Source organism: Nycticebus coucang, chromosome 12 (genome assembly GCF_027406575.1).
Source record: "Nycticebus coucang isolate mNycCou1 chromosome 12, mNycCou1.pri, whole genome shotgun sequence".
Lineage (NCBI taxonomy): Eukaryota > Metazoa > Chordata > Mammalia > Primates > Lorisidae > Nycticebus > Nycticebus coucang.
This window is the reverse complement of record NC_069791.1, coordinates 96,719,354-96,738,247: the sequence shown is the minus strand read 5'-3', so window position 1 is coordinate 96,738,247 and position 18,894 is coordinate 96,719,354. Positions and strand designations below refer to the sequence as shown.

Below are 18,894 nucleotides of genomic sequence, written 5' to 3'. Positions count from 1 at the left end.
CCAAAGCCATGACTCTCAGCCTTGCCTCCACAATGAAGCCTCCTGGGCACTTTCAGAATCCTGATTGCACACCCAAGGTATCAGCCTCCTAGGAAGGGGGTTCCCAGCAAAAGCAGCTATTGACACTTTCCAGGTGATCCAAGGTGCAGCCAAGTGGAGAACCGCTAGCCAAGAAGCCCTGTCCTTGTCCTGTTCATCTCCCTTGAACCAGATGACTGGATTTCTCCTAGTCCTTAAAGTGGAGACTCCATTTCCCCACTGCCAGCCTGGAAGAAAACAAACCAAAGGGAGGAAAAAGCCTCTCCCTTTTGAGGACTCCCCAAGCAATTGAAGCAGTATCAAAAATACCCTACTGGGACCTGATCAAACTAAAAAGCTTCTGCATAGCCAAGAACATAGTAAGTAAAGCAAGCAGACAGCCCTCAGAATGGGAGAAAATATTTGCAGGTTATAACTCCGATAAAGGTCTAATAACCAGAATCCACAGAGAACTAACGTATTAGCAAGAAAAGAACACGTGACCCCATCTCAGTGGGCAAGGGACTTGAAAAGAAACTTCTCTAAAGACAGACGCACGATCTACAAACACATGAAAAAAAGCTCATCATCCTTAATCTTCAGAGAAATGCAAATCAAAACTACTTTAAGATATCACCTAACCCCAGTAAGAGTAGCCCACATAACAAAATCCCAAAACCAGAGATGTTGGCGTGGATGTGGAGAAAAGGGAACACTTCTACACTACTGGTGGGAATGCACATTAATACGTTCCTTCTGGAAGGATGTTTGGAGAATACTTAGAGACCTAAAAATAGACCTGCCATTCGATCCTATAATTCCTTTACTAGGTTTATACCCAGAAGACCAAAAATCACAAGATAACAAAGACATCTGTACCAGAATGTTTATTGCAGCCCAATTCATAATTGCTAAGTCATGGAAGAAGCCCAAGTGCCCATTGGCCCACGAATGGACTAGCAAATTGTGGTACATGTATACCATGGAATATTATGCAGCCTTAAAGAAAGATGGAGACTTTACCTCTTTCATGTTTACGTGGATGGAGCTGGAACATATTCTTCTTAGCAAAGTATCTCAGCAATGGAAGAAAAAGTATCCAATGTACTCAGCCCTACTATGAAGCTAAATTATAGCTTTCACATGAAGGCTATAACCCAACTATAGCACAAGACTATGAGGAAAGGGCCAAGGAAGGGGAAGGGAGGGGGGAGGTTAAGATGGAGGGAGGGTAATGGGTGAGGCCACACCTACGGTGCATCTTAGAATAGGTACAGGTGAAACTTACTAAATGCAGAATACAAATGTCTTCACACATAACTAAGAAAATGCCATGAAGGCTACATTGAACAGTTTGATGAGAATATTTCAGATTGTATATGAAACCAGCACATTGTACCCCTTGATTGCACTAATGTACACAGCTATGATTTAACAATAAAAATAAATTAATTAATTAAAAAAAAAAGAAAAAGCCTCTCCCTCTAATCAGAACATCTGAGACTGCATTCTGAGTTTTCTCTCCCTTAGAATTCTCAGGAAGTAAGTAAAGCAGACTTCAAGCTAGTCAATTAAATAGCTCCTTTCTTTTTTTTTTTTTTTAAGACAGAGTTGCTCTGGGAAGAGTGCCATGGTGTCATAGCTCACAGCAACCTCAAACTCCTGGGCTTAAGTGATACACCAGTCTCTGAATACTGCTCCTAATCCCCACAAGAGTCTCACAATGGGGATTATCCCACACAGACTAGACACACCCCAAACTGGCAATTCTATGAACAAACCAATGTTCTCAGGTTGGGCCTTAAAGGTACTCATCAATTCCCCTTTCTCTCTCTACACCCACTAGTGGTCTCTAGAAGTTTGGAGATTGCAAACAGCATATTACACAAAGTCCTATGGAAAAAACAAATAAGAACTATCCCCCAAGGTGGTGCCTGTGGCTCAGTGAGTAGGGCGCCAGCCCTATATACTGAGGGTGGCTGGTTCAAACTCAGCCCTGGCCAAACTGCAACAAAAGAATAGCCTGGTGTTGTGGTAGGCACCTGTAGTCCCAGCTACTTGGGAGGTTGAGGCAAGAGAATCGCCTAAACCCAAGAGCTGGAGGTTGCTGAGAGCTGTGACGCCACGGCACTCTACTGAGGGCGACAAAATAAAGACTGTCTATATAAAAAAAAAAAAAAAGGAACTATCCTCTGGCTAAAAAAACTAAAAAATAGAAAAAGAAAAAAGAACTATCCCCTGGCTGTCTTTTAAACGTAGAGAAATAACAGGAAAACATTCTACCTGGGTTTCCTCCCGTTGGAGGTGCCACGTAGGTACTGAGGCCTCATTATATCACAGTGCAAATAATGCCAAAGGCCACAGTCCTACCCAGGAAAAGTCTGGCCTTACAGGGTTATTTTTATACTAGGGTCAATAATAAATGATTGATAGAAATGAGATATCAGGCAGGAAAGAGGATAGTTTGAAGTCAGTTCAAAGCTACAGTGAGCTATGATCACACCACTGTACCACTCCAGCCTGGGTGACAGAGCAAGATCTTGTCTCAAAAAAAAAAAAAAAAATTTTATAAAAATAATTAATTTGAGGCCAGGGGCAGTGGCTTACTTTGGGAGGCCAAGGCAGGTGGATGGTTTGAGCTCACAAGTTCAAGACCAGCCTGAGCAAAAGCAAGACCTGTCTCTACTAAAAATAGAAAAACTGAAGCAGGAGGATCTCTTCAGACCAAGAGTTGGAGTTTGCTGTGAGCTATGATGCCATAGCACTCTACCAGGGTGACAGTTTGAGATTCTGTCTCAAAAAAAAAAAAAAAAAATTGACGTGAGATATTGAATCCTGCCCGCTGACATTCTTGAATGTTGGAAAAGTTTCCTATGAAGAGCAAGACTGAAATGGATAGGATCATAAGGAGGTAGTCCAGGTAAAATAAGGAGAGACTTGGGTAGCATCCTACCACAACTTAGTGAGTGTCCCTGGGGGGATAACAATACCCTGTGAAAGGAGGGTCCTAGTGCAGGGCGAAGAGACCGCCTGGCACGGATGTCTTAGGAGACAGCCTTTGAATTGAGTTTCCTTTAAACCTTACATACTGGGGGTTGAACCCTAAACTGGTATTACAAGTCCAACTTCCCCATTGCCTCTTTAAGAACAAGGACTCTGTTTCTCCATAAATTGCTGGCTCACGTAATGAATGATAGAAATGAGATATCAGGCAGGAAAGAGGATAGTCTGAAGTCAATCAATCTCTCTCTTCCTTTTAATTACTAATAGAGTTCCAAGATTCCTGTTCCAGTATTAAAGACGGTTTATAAAAATAGTTACAAGATATTATGATCTTTCTCTGAAGGTTTCTGAAATTCTTTTTGTTTTTTTGAGAGTCTCACTTCATCATCCTGGGTAGAGTGCCATGGCATCATATCTCACAGCAACCTCAAACTCCTGGGTTCAAGTGATCCTCTTGCCTCAGCCTCTCCAGTAGCTGGGACTACAAGTGCCCACAATGTGCAGCTCATTTTTTTTTTGTTTGTTTGGTTTTTTTTTTGAGACACAGTCTCAGTATGTCACCCTCAGTAGACTGCTGTGGCGTCACAGCTCACAGCAACCTCAAACTTCTGAGCTCAAGCGATTCTCTTGCCTCAGCCTCTCAAGTAGCTGGGACTACAGGGGTCCACCACAACGCCTGGCTATTCTTTGTTGCAGTTGTCACTGTTGTTTAGCTGGCTTGGGCTGGGCTCATAACCCACAAGTCTCGGTGTTATGTGGCTGGCACCTCAACCACTGTGCTACAGGCGCCGAGCCTCATTTGTTTGTTTTTGATACAGAATCTCACTCTGTTGACTTGGGTAGAGTGCCATGGTATTGCAGCTCACAGCAACCTTGAACTCTTGGGCTCATGCGATCCTCTTGCCTCAGCCTCCAGAGCAGCTGGGACTACAGGTGCCCACCATGAAGCCCAGCTAATTTTTCTATTTTTAGTAGAGACAAGGTCTCATTATAGCTCATACTGGTCTTGAACTCCTGAGCTCAAGCAATCCACCCTCCTCAGCCTCCCAGAGTGCTAGGGTAACACGCATGAACCACTATCAAGGTTTCTGCTCTTTATGAGAGAAAACTGAAGGACCAAACACTGTGCAGGAACCATATACTCAATTCAAATAAAACCATGTTGTTTACCTTAAAAAAAAAAAAACAAGATGGAGAGATGGTAACTACAGTACTCCTTCAGGAATATCCTCACTGATTCCTTCAGGCAATGGCAATAAACTCTATCTAGCACTTCCTTCCCACTAATATCTGTCTGGGCTTCTAAGGGCAAACCACACAGGTACCTCTGCTGTGTCTGCAGCTAAACACAAAGATGCAGGAAAAATGGGTAACACAAGTAATCATGTGCTCAGAGGAATCTTAGGAAAACCAGTCAGGAGTCAGAGGTGAGGACATGGGTGAGAGGGAAGGAGTACAGGGAGTTTCCTTGTCAGGGTCAGTTCTGCAGCTTGATTTTGGTGCTGGTGGCACAAGTTTCCTATTTGTGATAAGATGTCATAAAGGTAGACATATACACAAATGAGTGCATGTAAAAACTGGCAAAAGCAAAAGGAGTAAGGTCTAGTTAAGGGATTATGCCAACATCCATTTCCTGCTTTTGATAACTACTAGTTATTTAAAGTGTTACCTTCAGCTCGACGCCTGTAGCACAGTGGTTATGGCGCCAGCCACATACAGCGAAGTTGGCAGGTTCAAACTCAGCCCAGGCCAGCTAAAACAACAATGACAACTGCAATAAAAAATAGTCGGGCGTTGTGGCACGCACCTGTAGTCCCAGCTACTTGGGAGGCTGAGGCAAGAGAATCGCTTAAAGCCCAGAGGTGGAGGTGGCTGTGAGCTGTGACACCAAGGCACTCTACCCAGGGTGACATAGTGAGACCAGGTCTCAAAAAATAAATAAATAAAATAAAGTGTTAACTTCAAGGAATAGGGTTCCTTTGAACCCTAATAGGGTTCCCTGCATGTAGGGTTCAAAGGACAACTCTGTACTATTTTTGTAATTGCTTATGAATCTGTAAATAGTTCAAAACAAAACAGTTAAAAAGAACTTAAAAAGGGTGAAGTGCGGCTCGGTGCCTGTAGCACAGTAGTTATGGCACCAGACACACATACCAAGGCTGGGTTAGAACCTGGCCAGGGCTAACTGCAACAAAAAAATAGCCGGGCGCTGTGGTGGACACCTGTAGTTCTAGCTACCGGGAGGCTGAGGCAAGAGAATCACTTAAGCCCACGAGTTTGAGGTTGCTGTGAACTATGATGCCACGGCACTCTACCAAGGGCAACACATTGAGACTCTGTCTCAAAAAAAAAAAAAAAAAGTCAGGCGGCGCCTGTGGCTCAGTCGGTAGGGCGCCAGGGCGCCGGCCCCATATACCAAGGGTGGCGGGTTCAAACCCGGCCCCGGCCAAACTGCAACCAAGAAATGGCTGGGCGTTGTGGCAGGCGCCTGTAGTCCCAGCTACTCGGGAGGCTGAGGCAAGAGAATCGCTTGAGCCCAGGAGTTGGAGGTTGCTGTGAGCTGTGTGAGGCCACGGCACTCTACCGAGGGCCATAAAGTGAGACTCTGTCTCTACAAAAAAAAAAAGTCAAGTGCGATGGCTCATGCCTGTAATCCTAACACTCTGGGAGGCCAAGAGTGGCAGGGGGATGGACTGCCAGACTGAGCAAGAGCGAGACCTTGTCTCTACTAAAACAATAGAAATATTAGCTGGGCGTTGTAGCTGTCACCTGTAGTCTTAGCTACTCAAGAGGCTGAGGGAAGAGGACTACTTCAGCCCAAGAGTTTGAGGTTGCTGTGAGCTGTAATGATGCCATGGCACTCTACTTAGGGCAGCAGAGTATGACTCTGTCTCAAAAAAAAAAACAAAGAGGCTTGGCACCTGTAGCACAGTAGTGGTCACAGTGTAGGCCACATACACCCAGGCTGGCAGGTTCAAACCCATCCAGGGCCAGCTAAACAACGACAACTACAACAAAAAAATAGCTGGACATTGTGATGGACACCTGCAGTCCCAGCTACTTGGGAGGCTGAGGCAAGAGAATGCTTAAGCCCAAGAGTTTGAGGTTGCTGTGAGCGGTGACGCCACAGCACTCTACTGAAGGTGACATACTAAGACTCTGTCTCAAAAAAGAGGAAAAGAGGGTGGCGCCTGTGGCTTAGTTGGTAAGGCGCCGGCCCCATATACCAAGGGTGGTGGGTTCAAACCCAACCCTGGCTGAACTGCAATCAAAAAATAGCTGGGCGTTGTGGCGGGTGCCTGTAGTCCCAGCTACTCGGGAGGCTGAGGCAAGAGAATTGCTTAAGCCCAGGAGTTGGAGGTTGCTGTGAGCTGTGTGATGCCTTGGCACTCTACTGAGGGCCATAAAGTGACTCTGTCTCTACAAAAAAAAAAAAAAAAACGAGGAAAAGAAAGAAATTAAAAAAGGAAAGAAAATCTTTAGCAAGGGGGTTCAGAGCATCACATAAGTTCAAGAGGCAAAACGTGCCTCACAGCTACCCTATTATGAAGCTATTTTGTTCCAAAGGGTAGAGACTTCTTGTGTTTTGTTTTACTTTTGTAAGAATAGCAGTAATAGTGGAGTTTTGTGATAAATAAAGACATACAGAAGGAACAGCGAAATCCCTGGCATGCTACAGTTCTCTATTACAAAATAATTACTGGCTTCCTGAAAATGACCCATTGCAATTATTTGCCTCTCCACTGCATTAAAAAAAGAGGTATTTGTTGTTCCTAACAGCATAACTTATTTATAATGATACACCCAAAACACTTACAGCACAAAACAAATGACAGAGTTTATAAGGGTCACTTAAGCCACACAACTGGTGACAATGTAAATTCTCAAAGGGATGATGAGAGCTCTTAAGGTAAAATATGCTCAACCTAAGCTTTTTTTTTTGAGACAGAGTCTCACTTTATTGCCCTAGGTAGCATGCCATGGCATCATAGCTCATAGCAACCTCAAACTCCTGGGCTCAAGCTATTCTCTTGCCTTAGCCTCCCAAGTAGCTGGGATTACAGGCACCCACCACATGCCTGGCTATTTTTAGAGATGGGGGTCTTGAACTTGCTCCAGCTGGTCTCAAATCTGTGCCCTCAAGCAATCCACCCACCTCAGCCCCCCAGAGTGCTAGGATCACAGGTGTGAGCCACCATACCCAACCATCAACACAAGCTATAATGTTTGCCGTAAAGGGTATATGTGAGTATTTAATTCTAATAAGGACTGTCTCTTGAAAATAAAAGGTTATCAGAAATTTTTTCATAAGGGGCTGGGCTTGGTGGCTCATGCCTATAATCCTAGCACTTAATCCTAGGGTTAACCTAAAGCTTTTTTTTTTTTTTTTTGGCAGGGGCAGGGTGTGAACCCGCCACCTCCGGCATATGGGACCGGCGCCCCACTCCTTGAGCCACAGGCACCGCCTAACCTAAAGCTTTTGACATGAGTGGGTTCCCAAAGTGAGTACTTTTTAATTTTATAGGTTCTTAAGACAAGGAACTGGCAGGTTATTACATGGGTTTTCTCAGGGTTTTTTCTAGTGGACTGCAAGAAAACTTCTAAAGGAACACAGCAGGAATAAAGCCCATCTAGATGACATGTGCCTCCCTGGGACTCCCATCTACCTTTATTTCAGCCTCTTCCTCCCTCATACCCCAGAGCTTCTCAAACAATGACATGCTAGAGTCCTTTGGTATTGCTGCCAGGGTTAACATGGTGATCTTCTAGCTTTGGGAATACCATATAGAATTCTGTTTCTTGTTGGGGGCAAGCTTCCAGACCCCCATCGGTGTGTATTCATTACGGCCCCAAAAAATGCAAAAAAAAAAAAAAAACCAGGACCATTGCCTCATGTCTGTAATACCAGAACTTTGAGAAGTGAAGGTGAGAGATCACTTAAGGCCAACAGTTTGAGACTAGCCTGAGCAACATGGAAAGATCTTACCTTTATAAAAACTAGAAAAGTTAGTCAGGTGTGGTGGTGGGCACCTGTAGCTACTAGTGAGGCTTTGTGGGAGGATCACTTGAGGCCAGGAGTTTGAGGCTGCTATGAGTCAGGCTGATGCCATGGAACTCTAGCCTGGGTGACAGAGCCAGACTCTATCTCAAAACAAACCAAAACAAAAATAAATAAATAAAAACACTTCATAAAAGATCACCTCGCTGCTTTAGTAAACATATTGATAATGTCCAGAGTCATTCTTTTTGTGTGTGAGAGAAAAAATTATCTCATTTTGTTTCATATATATCCATAGTTGAATTTTAATATAAACAGGAAAAATCACAATCTGACAAATATTTACAAATAACATACCTTCAAATAGATTTTATTCACTTTAGTCCGGTGCAGAGTAATTACTTGTTATGTTCAAGTAATTGTACTTGTTATGTTCAAGGCAACAGAGTTCATAATCCAGGATCATCAAAAGTCTTCTTTTCCCCCCTGGTAGAGTACCGTGGCATCACAGCTCACAGCAACCTCAAACTCTTGGGCTCAAGTGATTCTCTTGCTTCTCAGCCTCCCAAATAGCTGGGACTACAGGCACCCACCACAATGCCCAGCTATTTTTAGAGATGGGGTCTCGCTTGCTCAGGCTGGTCTCGAACCTGTGAGCTCAGGCAATCCATCCATCTCAGCTTCCCAGAGTATAAGGATTACAGGTCTGAGCCACCACTCCTGGCTCAAAAAATCATTCTTTTTCCTTTTTCTCTTTTGAGACAAGAGTCTCAAGCTCTCACCCTGGGTAGAGTGCTATGGCGTCATACCTCACAGCAACCTCTAACTCTTGGGCTCAAGCAATCTTCTTGCCTCAGTTTTTCTATTTTTAGTAGAGACAGGGGTCTCACTTTTGCTCAGGCTAGTCTTGAACTCGTGAGCTCAAGCAATCCACCTACCTCACCCTCCCAGAATGCATGAGCCACTGCGCCCAACATCTATGCCACTCTTACCTTAAGAATGACTTCTGAGGCTGGGCATGGTGACTCACACCTGTAATCCTAGCACTTTGGGAGGCTGAGGCGGGTGGACTGCTTGAGCTCACAAGGTACTCTACCCAGGGTGACAGCCTGAGATTCTGTCTCAAAAAAAAGTAGCATACATTTCTTTTTTTTTTTTTTGCAGTTTTTGGCCAGGGCTGGGCTTGAACCCACCACCTCCAGCATATGGGGCCAGCGCCCTACTCCTTTGAGCCACAGGCGCCACTAGCATACATTTCTTTCTTTCACTGGGGAATTCTTGCCCTTAATTCACACTCAGTTAAATTACTTTTCTAAAAAATAGTTATTTAGAATAGTTATCTATAAGGGCGATCTGGCTGGATAGGTGGTTGCCCTCTTCCTTCCTCACTGCTCCACGCATATCCTTCCGGAAGTGCCATGCTAGGTCCAAGAGGACCACCTTCCCAGACAAAAGAGGATCATTCTTTGGTTAAGGGTATGCTCCCCTACTAGAACCTTCAAACAAGCTCTCAAGTTACCTAGAATAGAATACCTTATCATGTATTCATTTGTGAATTACCTGCTGATAGCCTTTGGTCACTTGGCTTGTACCACAACTTGACAAATAAGGGATACTGACTTTCAACACTTTATATGTGCTGGTCTTCTTACCTGGAATGTTCCTCTGGATTTAGTCAAGTCTCAGCCTAAACAGCATGAAGCCCTGGGTGGCGCCTGTGGCTCAGTGAGTAGAGTGCCAGCCCCATGTACCAAGGGTGGTGAGTCCCAACCCAGCCCCAGCCAAACTGCAACAAAAAATAGCCGGGCGTTGTTGTGGTGGGCACCTATAGTCCCAGCTACTCGGGAGTCTAAGGCAAGAGAATCGCCTAAACCCAAGAGCTGGAGGTTGCTGTGAGCTGTGATGCCACAGCACTCTACTGGGGGCAACAAAGTGAGACAGAGTCTCACTAAAAATAAATAAATAAAATTATAAAACCAGCATGAAGCCCTAGAGCAGTTTGTTGTGACTCCTATTGACCCTGTTCAACACCTTCCACACCAGAGAACTCAGTCTTTTTTTTTTCTTATCTTATTTATTTTTTGAGACAGAGCCTCAAGCTGTTGCCCTGGGTACAATGCCATGGCATCACAGCTCACAGCAACCTCCAACTCCTGGGCTCAAGCAATTCTCTTGCCTCCGCCTTCCAAGTAGCTGGGACTACAGGGACCCGCCACAATACCCAGCTATTTTTTGGTTGCAGCCATCATTGTTGTTTGGCGGGCCCAGGCTGGATTTGAATCTGCCAGCTCAGGTGTAAGCTGAGGTTATACATAGGTTATACATATACATATAAGGTTGGCGCCTTAGCCCCTTGAGCCACAGGCGCTGAGCCTATTTATTTACTTTTGAGACAGTCTCACTATGTTGCCCTCGGTAGAGTACCATGGTGTCATAGCTCACAGCAACTTCTAATTCTCGGACTTAAGCTATTTTCTTGCATCAGCCTCCCAAGTAGCTGGAACTACAGGCACCCACCACAACGTCCAGCTATTTTTTTTGTTGTAGTTGTCATTGTTGTTTAGCAGGCCTGGGCTGGGTTCCAACCCGTCTGCCTTGGTGTATGTGGCCAGCACCCTAACCACTGAAGGACGAGCGCAGAGCCACCGTGTTGTTGTTGTTTTTTTTTAAGCACTCATCATACTCCTTTCACATGCCAGAACATATAGCTATTTAAGGGCAGGAGATCTCCTGTGTCCTGTGTCCATTCAGCCAAAACATAGTAGGAGTCAATAAACATCAGTGAAATGGATGAAAGAGAATTTTATGGAGCATGTCTCTAGACAAAAAGATGAACAAGAAAACTCACAATCATTCTCTTTACTCCAGAGCCTGAATTTTCCCATAGCCTTTCATGATCTATAATCACTAAACAATCTTTACAACAAGTGTGCTGAAAGGTTTGTCCCTACAGCTAGTTGTTATATACACAAAAGACTGGTCTTCTACACTATGTATTTTGTGTCATTGCCAAGAGTGGTCCGTATATGTTGACAGCAGTTGAGCATGAGGTACTTGAGAGGAACACCCACACGATAGCCAACTAGGCAGTATTGGATTTTTCAGCTAAGCAAAGCAGATGTCAGACAACAACAGCTATAGTGTTCAACTGTTTATAGCAAACAACTGTTTGCTCTCTCACCAAGAATTATCTCAAGACAAAGAACAGGCCCATACTCATTTCTCAAATGAGGACAAATTTAAAGGTCATGATTCACTGACATAGGCAAAAGTATCCCAGCCCATGCAGTCAACACTCAGTCTTGATTTTTGATCCTAGACCCTTTCCTTTATATAACTGAAAAACTTTCAAAGTAACTGAGCATAGCTCACAATACCTCCTAAAAACAACCCGAGGATCAAGTTGTCTGCATTTCAGATGAGGGACTATTACATAGAGTAAGTTTTGCAGTTTTGTCCAGAAAATAACAGAGAGTAAGCCTTTCTCCTGAATTTGAAGGCAGACTTTAGGTCCTGTGACTCCACCACAAAGGGAAGAGTGGGTAGAAAGAAAGCAAAACCTCTTAAAAAAGATAAAGTATAGGCTCGGCGCCTGTGGCTCAAGCGGCTAAGGCGCCAGCCACATACACCTGAGCTGGCGGGTTTGAATCCAGCCCGGGCCCGCCAAACAACGACGGCTGCAACCAAAAAATAGCCAGGCATTGTGGCAGGCACCTATAGTCCCAGCTACTTGGGAGGCTGAGGCAGGAGAATCGCTTGAGCCCAGGAGTTTGAGGTTGCTGTGAGCTATGATGGCAGGGCCCTCTACCCAGGGCAACAGCTTGAGGCTCTGTCTAAAAAAAAAATAGCTAGGCGTTGTGGTGGGTGCTGTAGTCCTAGCTGCCTGGGTGGGAGGCTTAGGTAAGAGAAGCACTTGAGCCCAGGAGTTTGAGGTTGCTGTGAGCTATGATGCCACATCACTCTACTAAAGGTGAGATAGTAAGACTCTGTCTCAAGAAAAAAAAGGGGGGGGGTACAAATGTATTTGCTATATGGATATCTTTTATAATGCTTATGTAGAGGCTTTTAATGTGCCCATCACTTGAATGGTGTTCACTGTACCCAACAGGTAAGTTTTTACCCCTCCTCTCCTCCCCTCAGCCATTTTCAACTATAAGCCAGCATACTTCTCCCCCATGTCCCACCTCCTTATTTAAAATTTGCTCCACTTTAGAAGTAAGTCACTTGGATTTGGGTACCTGTAGCTTGGCGGCTTAGGACACCAGCCACGAACACTGGAGCTGCCAGGTTCAAATCCAGCCCAGGTCTGCCAAACAACAATGACAACCACAACCGAAAAATAGCCAGGCATGGGTGGCACCTGTGGCTCAGTGAGTAGGGTGCCGGCCCCATATACCAAGGAAGGCGGTTCAAACCCACCCCTGGCCAAACTACAACAACAACAACAAAATAGCCGGGCATTGTGGCGGGCACCTGTGGTCCCAGCTACTGGGCTGTGACACCATGGCACTCTACCGAGGGCAACATAATAAGAATCCATCTCAAATAAATAAATGAATAAATAAACTCACTTGATCTCTTAGCATCTGCTTTAAAGTTAGTTGGTTATGAATCAGCATTCTTTTCTTTTCTTTTTCTTTTTTTTGTACAGACAGAGTCTCACTGTACCGCCCTTGGGTAGAGTGCCGTGGCGTCACACGGCTCACAGCAACCTCTAACTCTTGGGCTTACGCGATTCTCTTGCCTCAGCCTCCCAAGCAGCTGGGACTACAGGCGCCCACCACAACGCCCGGCTATTTTTTTGTTGCCGTTTGGCCGGGGCTGGGTTTGAACCCGCCACCCTCGGCATATGGGGCCAGCGCCCTACTCACTGAGCTACAGGCGCTGCCCAGCATTCTTTTCTTTTCAACATTCTTATAACCTAAATCCCTTGAAGCAGTTTACAAAGTGAGACTAGGAAAAAAATACAAGTTTGTGGGTTATAATTTATAAAGACCAATTTTTTTTTTTTTTTAGAGACAGAGTCTCACTTTGTCGCCCTCAGTAGAGTGCCATGGCATCACAGCTCACAGCAACCTCCATCTCTTGGGGTTAGGCCATTCTCAGCCTCAGCCTCCCGAGTAGGTGGAATCACAAGCGCCTGCCACAACACCCAGCTATTTTTTGTTGCAGTTTGGCCAGGACCGAGTTGAACCCGCCACCCTTGGTATATGGGGCTGGCACCCTACTCACTAAGCCATAGGCGCCACCCATAAAGACCAATTTTGAGTGAAATATACAGTACATTTTGAAACATTCAACAAGCTCTGTAGATTTTAACTTATCTATCTAGTTTACACCCTTTTTTCAATGGCCACTGCTTTAGGTCATACATATATATATATATTTTTGCAGTTTTTGGCCGGGGGTGGGTTTGAACCCGACACCTCTGGCATATGGGGCCAGCGCCCTACTCCTTTGAGCCACAGGCGCTGCCCTTTAGGTCATATTTTTATTAACTTCTCACCCAGATTTCTGTAGCCACCTCAAATGCTGCAAGAATTAAAATATCTTTTTTTTTTTTTCCTGCGACATAGTTTCACTTTGTTGCCCTGGGTAGAGTGCCATGGTGTCATAGCTCACAGCAACCTGAAACTCCCAGGTTTCCCAAGGAATCCCAAGCGATTCTCTTGCCTTAGGCTCCCAAGTGGCTGGGACCACAGGTGCTTACAACAATACTGGGGTATTTTTTGGAGACAGGGTGGTCTTGCTCAAGATGGTCTTGAACTCGTGAGCTCAAGCAATCCACCTGCCTTGGCCTGCCAGAGTGCTAGGATTACAGTAAAATCTTTTGAGCATATCATTTTCCTGCTTTAAACTCTAGAAAGACTCATCACAATTTTTTAGAACAAAGTTCAAATACCTTAATTTAGCTCCAACTCCTTTTTTTTTTTTTGTGGTTTCTTGGCTGGGGCTGGGTTTGAACTCACCACCTCCAGCATATGGGACCGGCGCCCTACTCCTTGAGCCACAGGCGCTGCCCTAGCTCCAACTCTTTTCACCACTTAGCTCCTGGGTCTCTAGTGTCACCTCTCCCCAAGCCCTATGCCCAACATTTGTTCTAGTAGTGTCTCCTCTGAAGTCACACTGTTCTTTGCACTCATTAGTTCATCTGCCTTCCTTATTCCAGTAACTCAGCGTGTCTTCAAGCCCCATTCATGGCTAACTTCCCCTGAGTACATTCTTTGACATCTCACGTTTCTCTAACCAGTGCACCTCACGTTGTACTAAGCTGAGTCACGGGGAAGACTTCCCTGGACTCTGAGGAACTTCAGGGCATACAATTTTTATCGCTTTTGTTTCCCAAGACAAAGCATAGTGCCTGACATAAGATACACATACATTCAGGGCCAGTGCTGGGTGGTGCTTGAGTTCAGCAGTTTGAGGCTGCAGTGAGCTGAGGCCACATCATGCTAGTGTCAGAGAACAGAGTAAGATTCTATTTCCAAAAACCAAACGGGCATGGTGGCTCATGCTTATAATCATAACACTCTATTAGGCCAAGGTGGGTGGATCACCTGAGCTCAAAAGTTGGAGACCAGCCTAAGCAAAGTGAAACACGCATCTCTACTAAAAATAGAAAAACAAGCCAGTTGTTGTGGTGGGCACCTGTAATTCCAGCTACTTGGGAGGCTGAGGCAAGAGGATGGCTTAAGCCCAAGAGTTTGAGGTTGCTGTGAGGTAGGCTGACACTTACCTATCTAGGGCAATAGAGTGAGACTCTGTCTCAAAACAAACAAGCAAAACAGACATTTACAAGTTGAATAAATGCTCACTTTTTTTTTTGCAGTTTTTGGCCAGGGCTGGGTTTGAACCCACCATCACACTACCACTGGTATATGGGGCTAGCGCCCTATTCCTTTGAGCCACACGTGCCGCCCTAAATGCTCACTTTTTTTTTCTTTTTTTTGCAGTTTTTGGCTGGGGCTGGGTTTGAACCCGCCACTTCCAGCATATGGGGCTGGCACCCTACTCCTTTGAGCCACAGGTGCCGCCCCCTAAATGCTCACTTCTTTCTATTCTCAGTTCATAAGCTTTTCTTAGAAGAGTAATTTATTAATACATTCACTGACCACTTGCTTTGAAATCTTCAGCTTGCAGGAACAGCTGACTTATAAAATCTGATTATAAAAACCTGGTATACAATTATAAGAGGACTTTATCTAACAAATGCAATCAGTGCAACCTAATTCTTTGTATCCTCAACGAATCCCAAACAATAAACTAATTTTTTTTTTTTTTAGAGACAGAGTCTTACTTTATCACCCTGGGCAGAGTGCCATGGCATCACAGCTCACAGCAACCTCCAACTTCTGAGTTTAGGCGATTCTCTTACCTCAGCCTCCCAAGTAGCCGGGACTACAGGCACCTGCCACAACGCCCGGCTATTTTTTTGTTGCAGTTTGGCTGGGGTTGGGTTTGAACCCGCCACCCTCAGTATATGGGGCCGGCGCCCTACTCACTGAGCCCCAGGCACCACCCAAATTAATTAATTTTTTAAAAAAGGCCAAGTGCGGGGTGGTGCCTGAGGCTCAGTGAGTAGGGTGCCGGCCCCATATGCCGAGGGTGGCGGGTTCAAACCCAGCCCCAGCCAAACTGCAACAAAAATAATAGCCGGGTGCTGTGGCGGGCACCTGTAGTCCCAGCTGCTTGGGAGGCTGAGGCAGAGAATCGCGTAAGCCCAAGAGTTACAGGTTGCTGTGAGCCGTGTGAAGTCATGGCACTCTACCATGAGGGTGGTACAGTGAGACTCTGTCTCTACAAAAAAAAAAAAAAAAAAAAAAGGCCAAGTGCAGTGGCTCACACCTGTAAATCCAGCACTTGGGAGACTGAGGTGGATCGACTGCCTGAGCAAGAGCAAGACCCCTGTCTCTAAAAAATAGCCAGGTATTGTGGCAGGCACTGTAGTCTCAGCTACTTGGGAGGCTGAGGCAAGAGAATCTCTAAAGTCCAAGAGTTTGAGGTTGCTGTGAGCTGTGACGCCATGGCACTCCACCAGGGCAATAAAGTGAGACTGGCTAAAAAAAAAACGTGATATAAATCGTATGTACGGGTCACTTTGACTAAATGACATCCATTCCTGCTCCTTCCATTAACAACACCAATTTTCCTTGGGGAAATCCACTTTCCCATGTGCTCAGACATGTGGTCCTGGTAGGACTTACCTCGCTCCACTTGGGGGAAGTGTTCTTACTCAGGCCTAGTTAATTCATCAGAGTCATAGCTGACATTACAAGAATTAGGCACTCTTTTCCCACAGGGGTGGTAGGCAATATAGTGGTTTTGCTATTCTTCCTTTCAGAAGATGAAGTATTTTGTACTTAGTAACACTAACAAATACAATGTGGTATAAGTAGCAGTTTTAGAATTTCAAAACTAGGTCCTAAAAGGTATTGTGGTGGAAACCTTCTTCCCTCTGAGATCACTTGCTCTGAAAGAAGACAATTACCATGTGAGATCATAGGGCCCTATGAAAGGCCTATGATGCCTGGAAATAGGGACTCCTGCCAACAGTCAAAAAACACTCAAGTCTCCAGACATGAGCCATCTTGGAATCAGATTCTCCAGGTCCAATCAAGCTTACAAGATGACTGTAAGGCCATGAGAAAGTGTGAGCCATAATCTAGATAAGTCACTGGTGAATTCCTGATCCACAAAAATTGTTAGACAATGAATGTTGTTGTTGTTTCAATACATTAAACTTTGTGTTAATTTGCTACAAGCAGATTACGACAAGACAGCAGAATGGAAGCAGGATCCTGAGAAAAAGGCCAACACAGAAACAGGACAGAGAGAAGGTATATTAAAGGTTGAAGAACTAATAAGACATCCCTTTTGTGATGAATGTGTTACCTAGTTCAATGTAAGCATTCCACATTGTATATCAAAGCAGGACCCTGAACCCTATAAATGCATCAATGTACAAAGTTATGATTTAATAAAAAATAATAAGACATCCCTTACCATTTCTGAACCCTGATGATTTCATTCAAGTCTCAGACTCCATCTTATTCCTGATTCTCTGGACTTGCCAGTGTGAAAATCAGTGGAATCCCTCTATTGACTGAACTAGTTTTTTTTTTGTTTTTTTTTGAAGTTTTTGGCGGGGGCTAGGTTCAAACCCGCCACCTCCGGCATATGGGGCCGGTGCCCTACTCCTTTGAGCCACAGGCCCCGCCCTAGATTGAACTAGTTTTAATGGATTCTTGATATTTGAAGCCAAAAGCATCCCAACCAGTGCAACAAGGACTCAGAGAATTGGTAAGTTGCTCAAATAAATGTCCCCTTGAAGCCTAGGTCATTTCCATTGCCTTCCCCTTTCCTGTTTACATGCTCCATATCTTGATCATCTAATTTATTATATTTCCTGCAGCAGAATTGCTCTTTGAGGACAAGAATTTTGTCTGTTTTGTTATGTACGATTATCATTAGCACCTAGAAGCCTGGAAGGCCTGGCACCAAGCAAACACTCAGGAATGTTTGTTTAGTTCATCTAAGCTGCTCTGAGACTCACTGTGAAATTGCAATGACAGAAGTGGTGTGATTTGGTGCTGGTAGCAGAAAGACATTATCAGTCAGTACATGAAAGTGAGTACATCACTCAAGCTCCTCAGCTCAAATCGCAATGTTACTTAGAACCAACAAGTAATTCAACCTGCCTATTCTGCTACCATTATCAGTCTGTTAAGGGCAAACTCTCTCATTCATTCAACTTACGGAAGAGCTGGGTACCCTTCCATGGGCTGTTTTCTTTCCTTTTAAACGTTGTCTTACTTTTTGTTCAGAAAGACAGGCTGTACATGAGTGATCTCCCTACAGATGAGTAAACAGCAGCTGAGCTGTGGGTTCTCTGCCAGTTTGTCTTACGGATTTGCTTACGATGTCCTGATAACAAAATACTAATACTTGACCCTTGTAAGAGACTTGTCATGGACCTTGTTTTACTATTATTTACTAAATTATTCTGGGGCAACCAGTGCGGCACCCGTAAGAACCAGGGTACCTGCGGCCAGAGTGAGGTGGGGAGTTTCCCACTGGGAATTAATCTAGTCTCCGGGAAAACTGAGGCTCGAAGCACACGCCGCTGAAGCCCAGGCTGCGGGCAGGGGCGGTGCCAGGACTGACCTTTTGCCCCTGACGCAGCCAAGACAGGAGCCCTCCACGGGGACGGCCCAGGCTCCACCACCTGAGGACACGTCTCTGAGGGGCAACGCAGAGGCCAAAGGCGGTGAAGAGCGCGTCGGGGTCACCAAGAACCGGGGACACCGAGGCGGAAAGACCATGCACTAAAGCCAACCCTGGGCAGTCAGGCGCCCCAGCGGCGTGTTGGCGCCGGAAAGACTAGGACGCGCTCACTCACCTGCCGCTGCCCCGCCAGCCACGCTCCACAGGCCCCGCCCCGAGCGTCACTTCCGGCCGACCAGGAAGGCGACACGGAAGCGCGCTGCGGAGGACCCGCCCCACCCAGCCCTGCTCTAGCCCCGCCCTGCCAAGGTTGCTGGGCAACACGGATGTCGGGTAACTCTAGCACTGTTAGATCCCCTGCTGCCTGTGCCCGGCGGCATCCCCTGGCCAGCCGCTCAACCTGGTCCTCTACCCTTTGCCCGCCTCCAGTTTGTCACCACCGTACGTACAGGTGTGGAACATCCTCGCCTTCGCCCGCCCTTCAGGTGCTGCTGGCTGGCCTTCCCATCTTGGACCAGGAGCATAGTTGCTGGTGGTGCGAATTTTCCACCTCGAGTGATTGTGCTCATTTGGAGTGTCACGTGTTTGTATTGACTGACAGCCCTCACCCTGGTCTGGGGATTCAAGTTCGGACTCCCAACACTGGCTTT

The 18,894-nt window shown here is 45.5% G+C and overlaps 1 protein-coding gene across 9 annotated transcripts in view; it reads right to left on the bottom strand.

The window, feature by feature from the left end:
• FAM234A (family with sequence similarity 234 member A) overlaps nucleotides 1-18,471 on the bottom strand; it is a 48,189-nt gene extending 29,718 nt beyond the window's left edge. For 6 of the 9 annotated variants that reach the window (XR_008373271.1, XM_053555844.1, XM_053555841.1 and 3 more), the window contains exon 1: nucleotides 18,420-18,471. The gene's annotated coding sequence lies outside the window, so the exon portion shown is untranslated. Of the gene's footprint in view, nucleotides 1-2,301; nucleotides 2,366-9,012; nucleotides 9,138-18,184; nucleotides 18,396-18,419 lie in introns of those variants that run through there. The other 3 variants (XM_053555838.1, XM_053555840.1, XM_053555839.1) reach the window with 3 other exon arrangements.
• Between the last annotated feature and the right edge of the window lie 423 nt (nucleotides 18,472-18,894).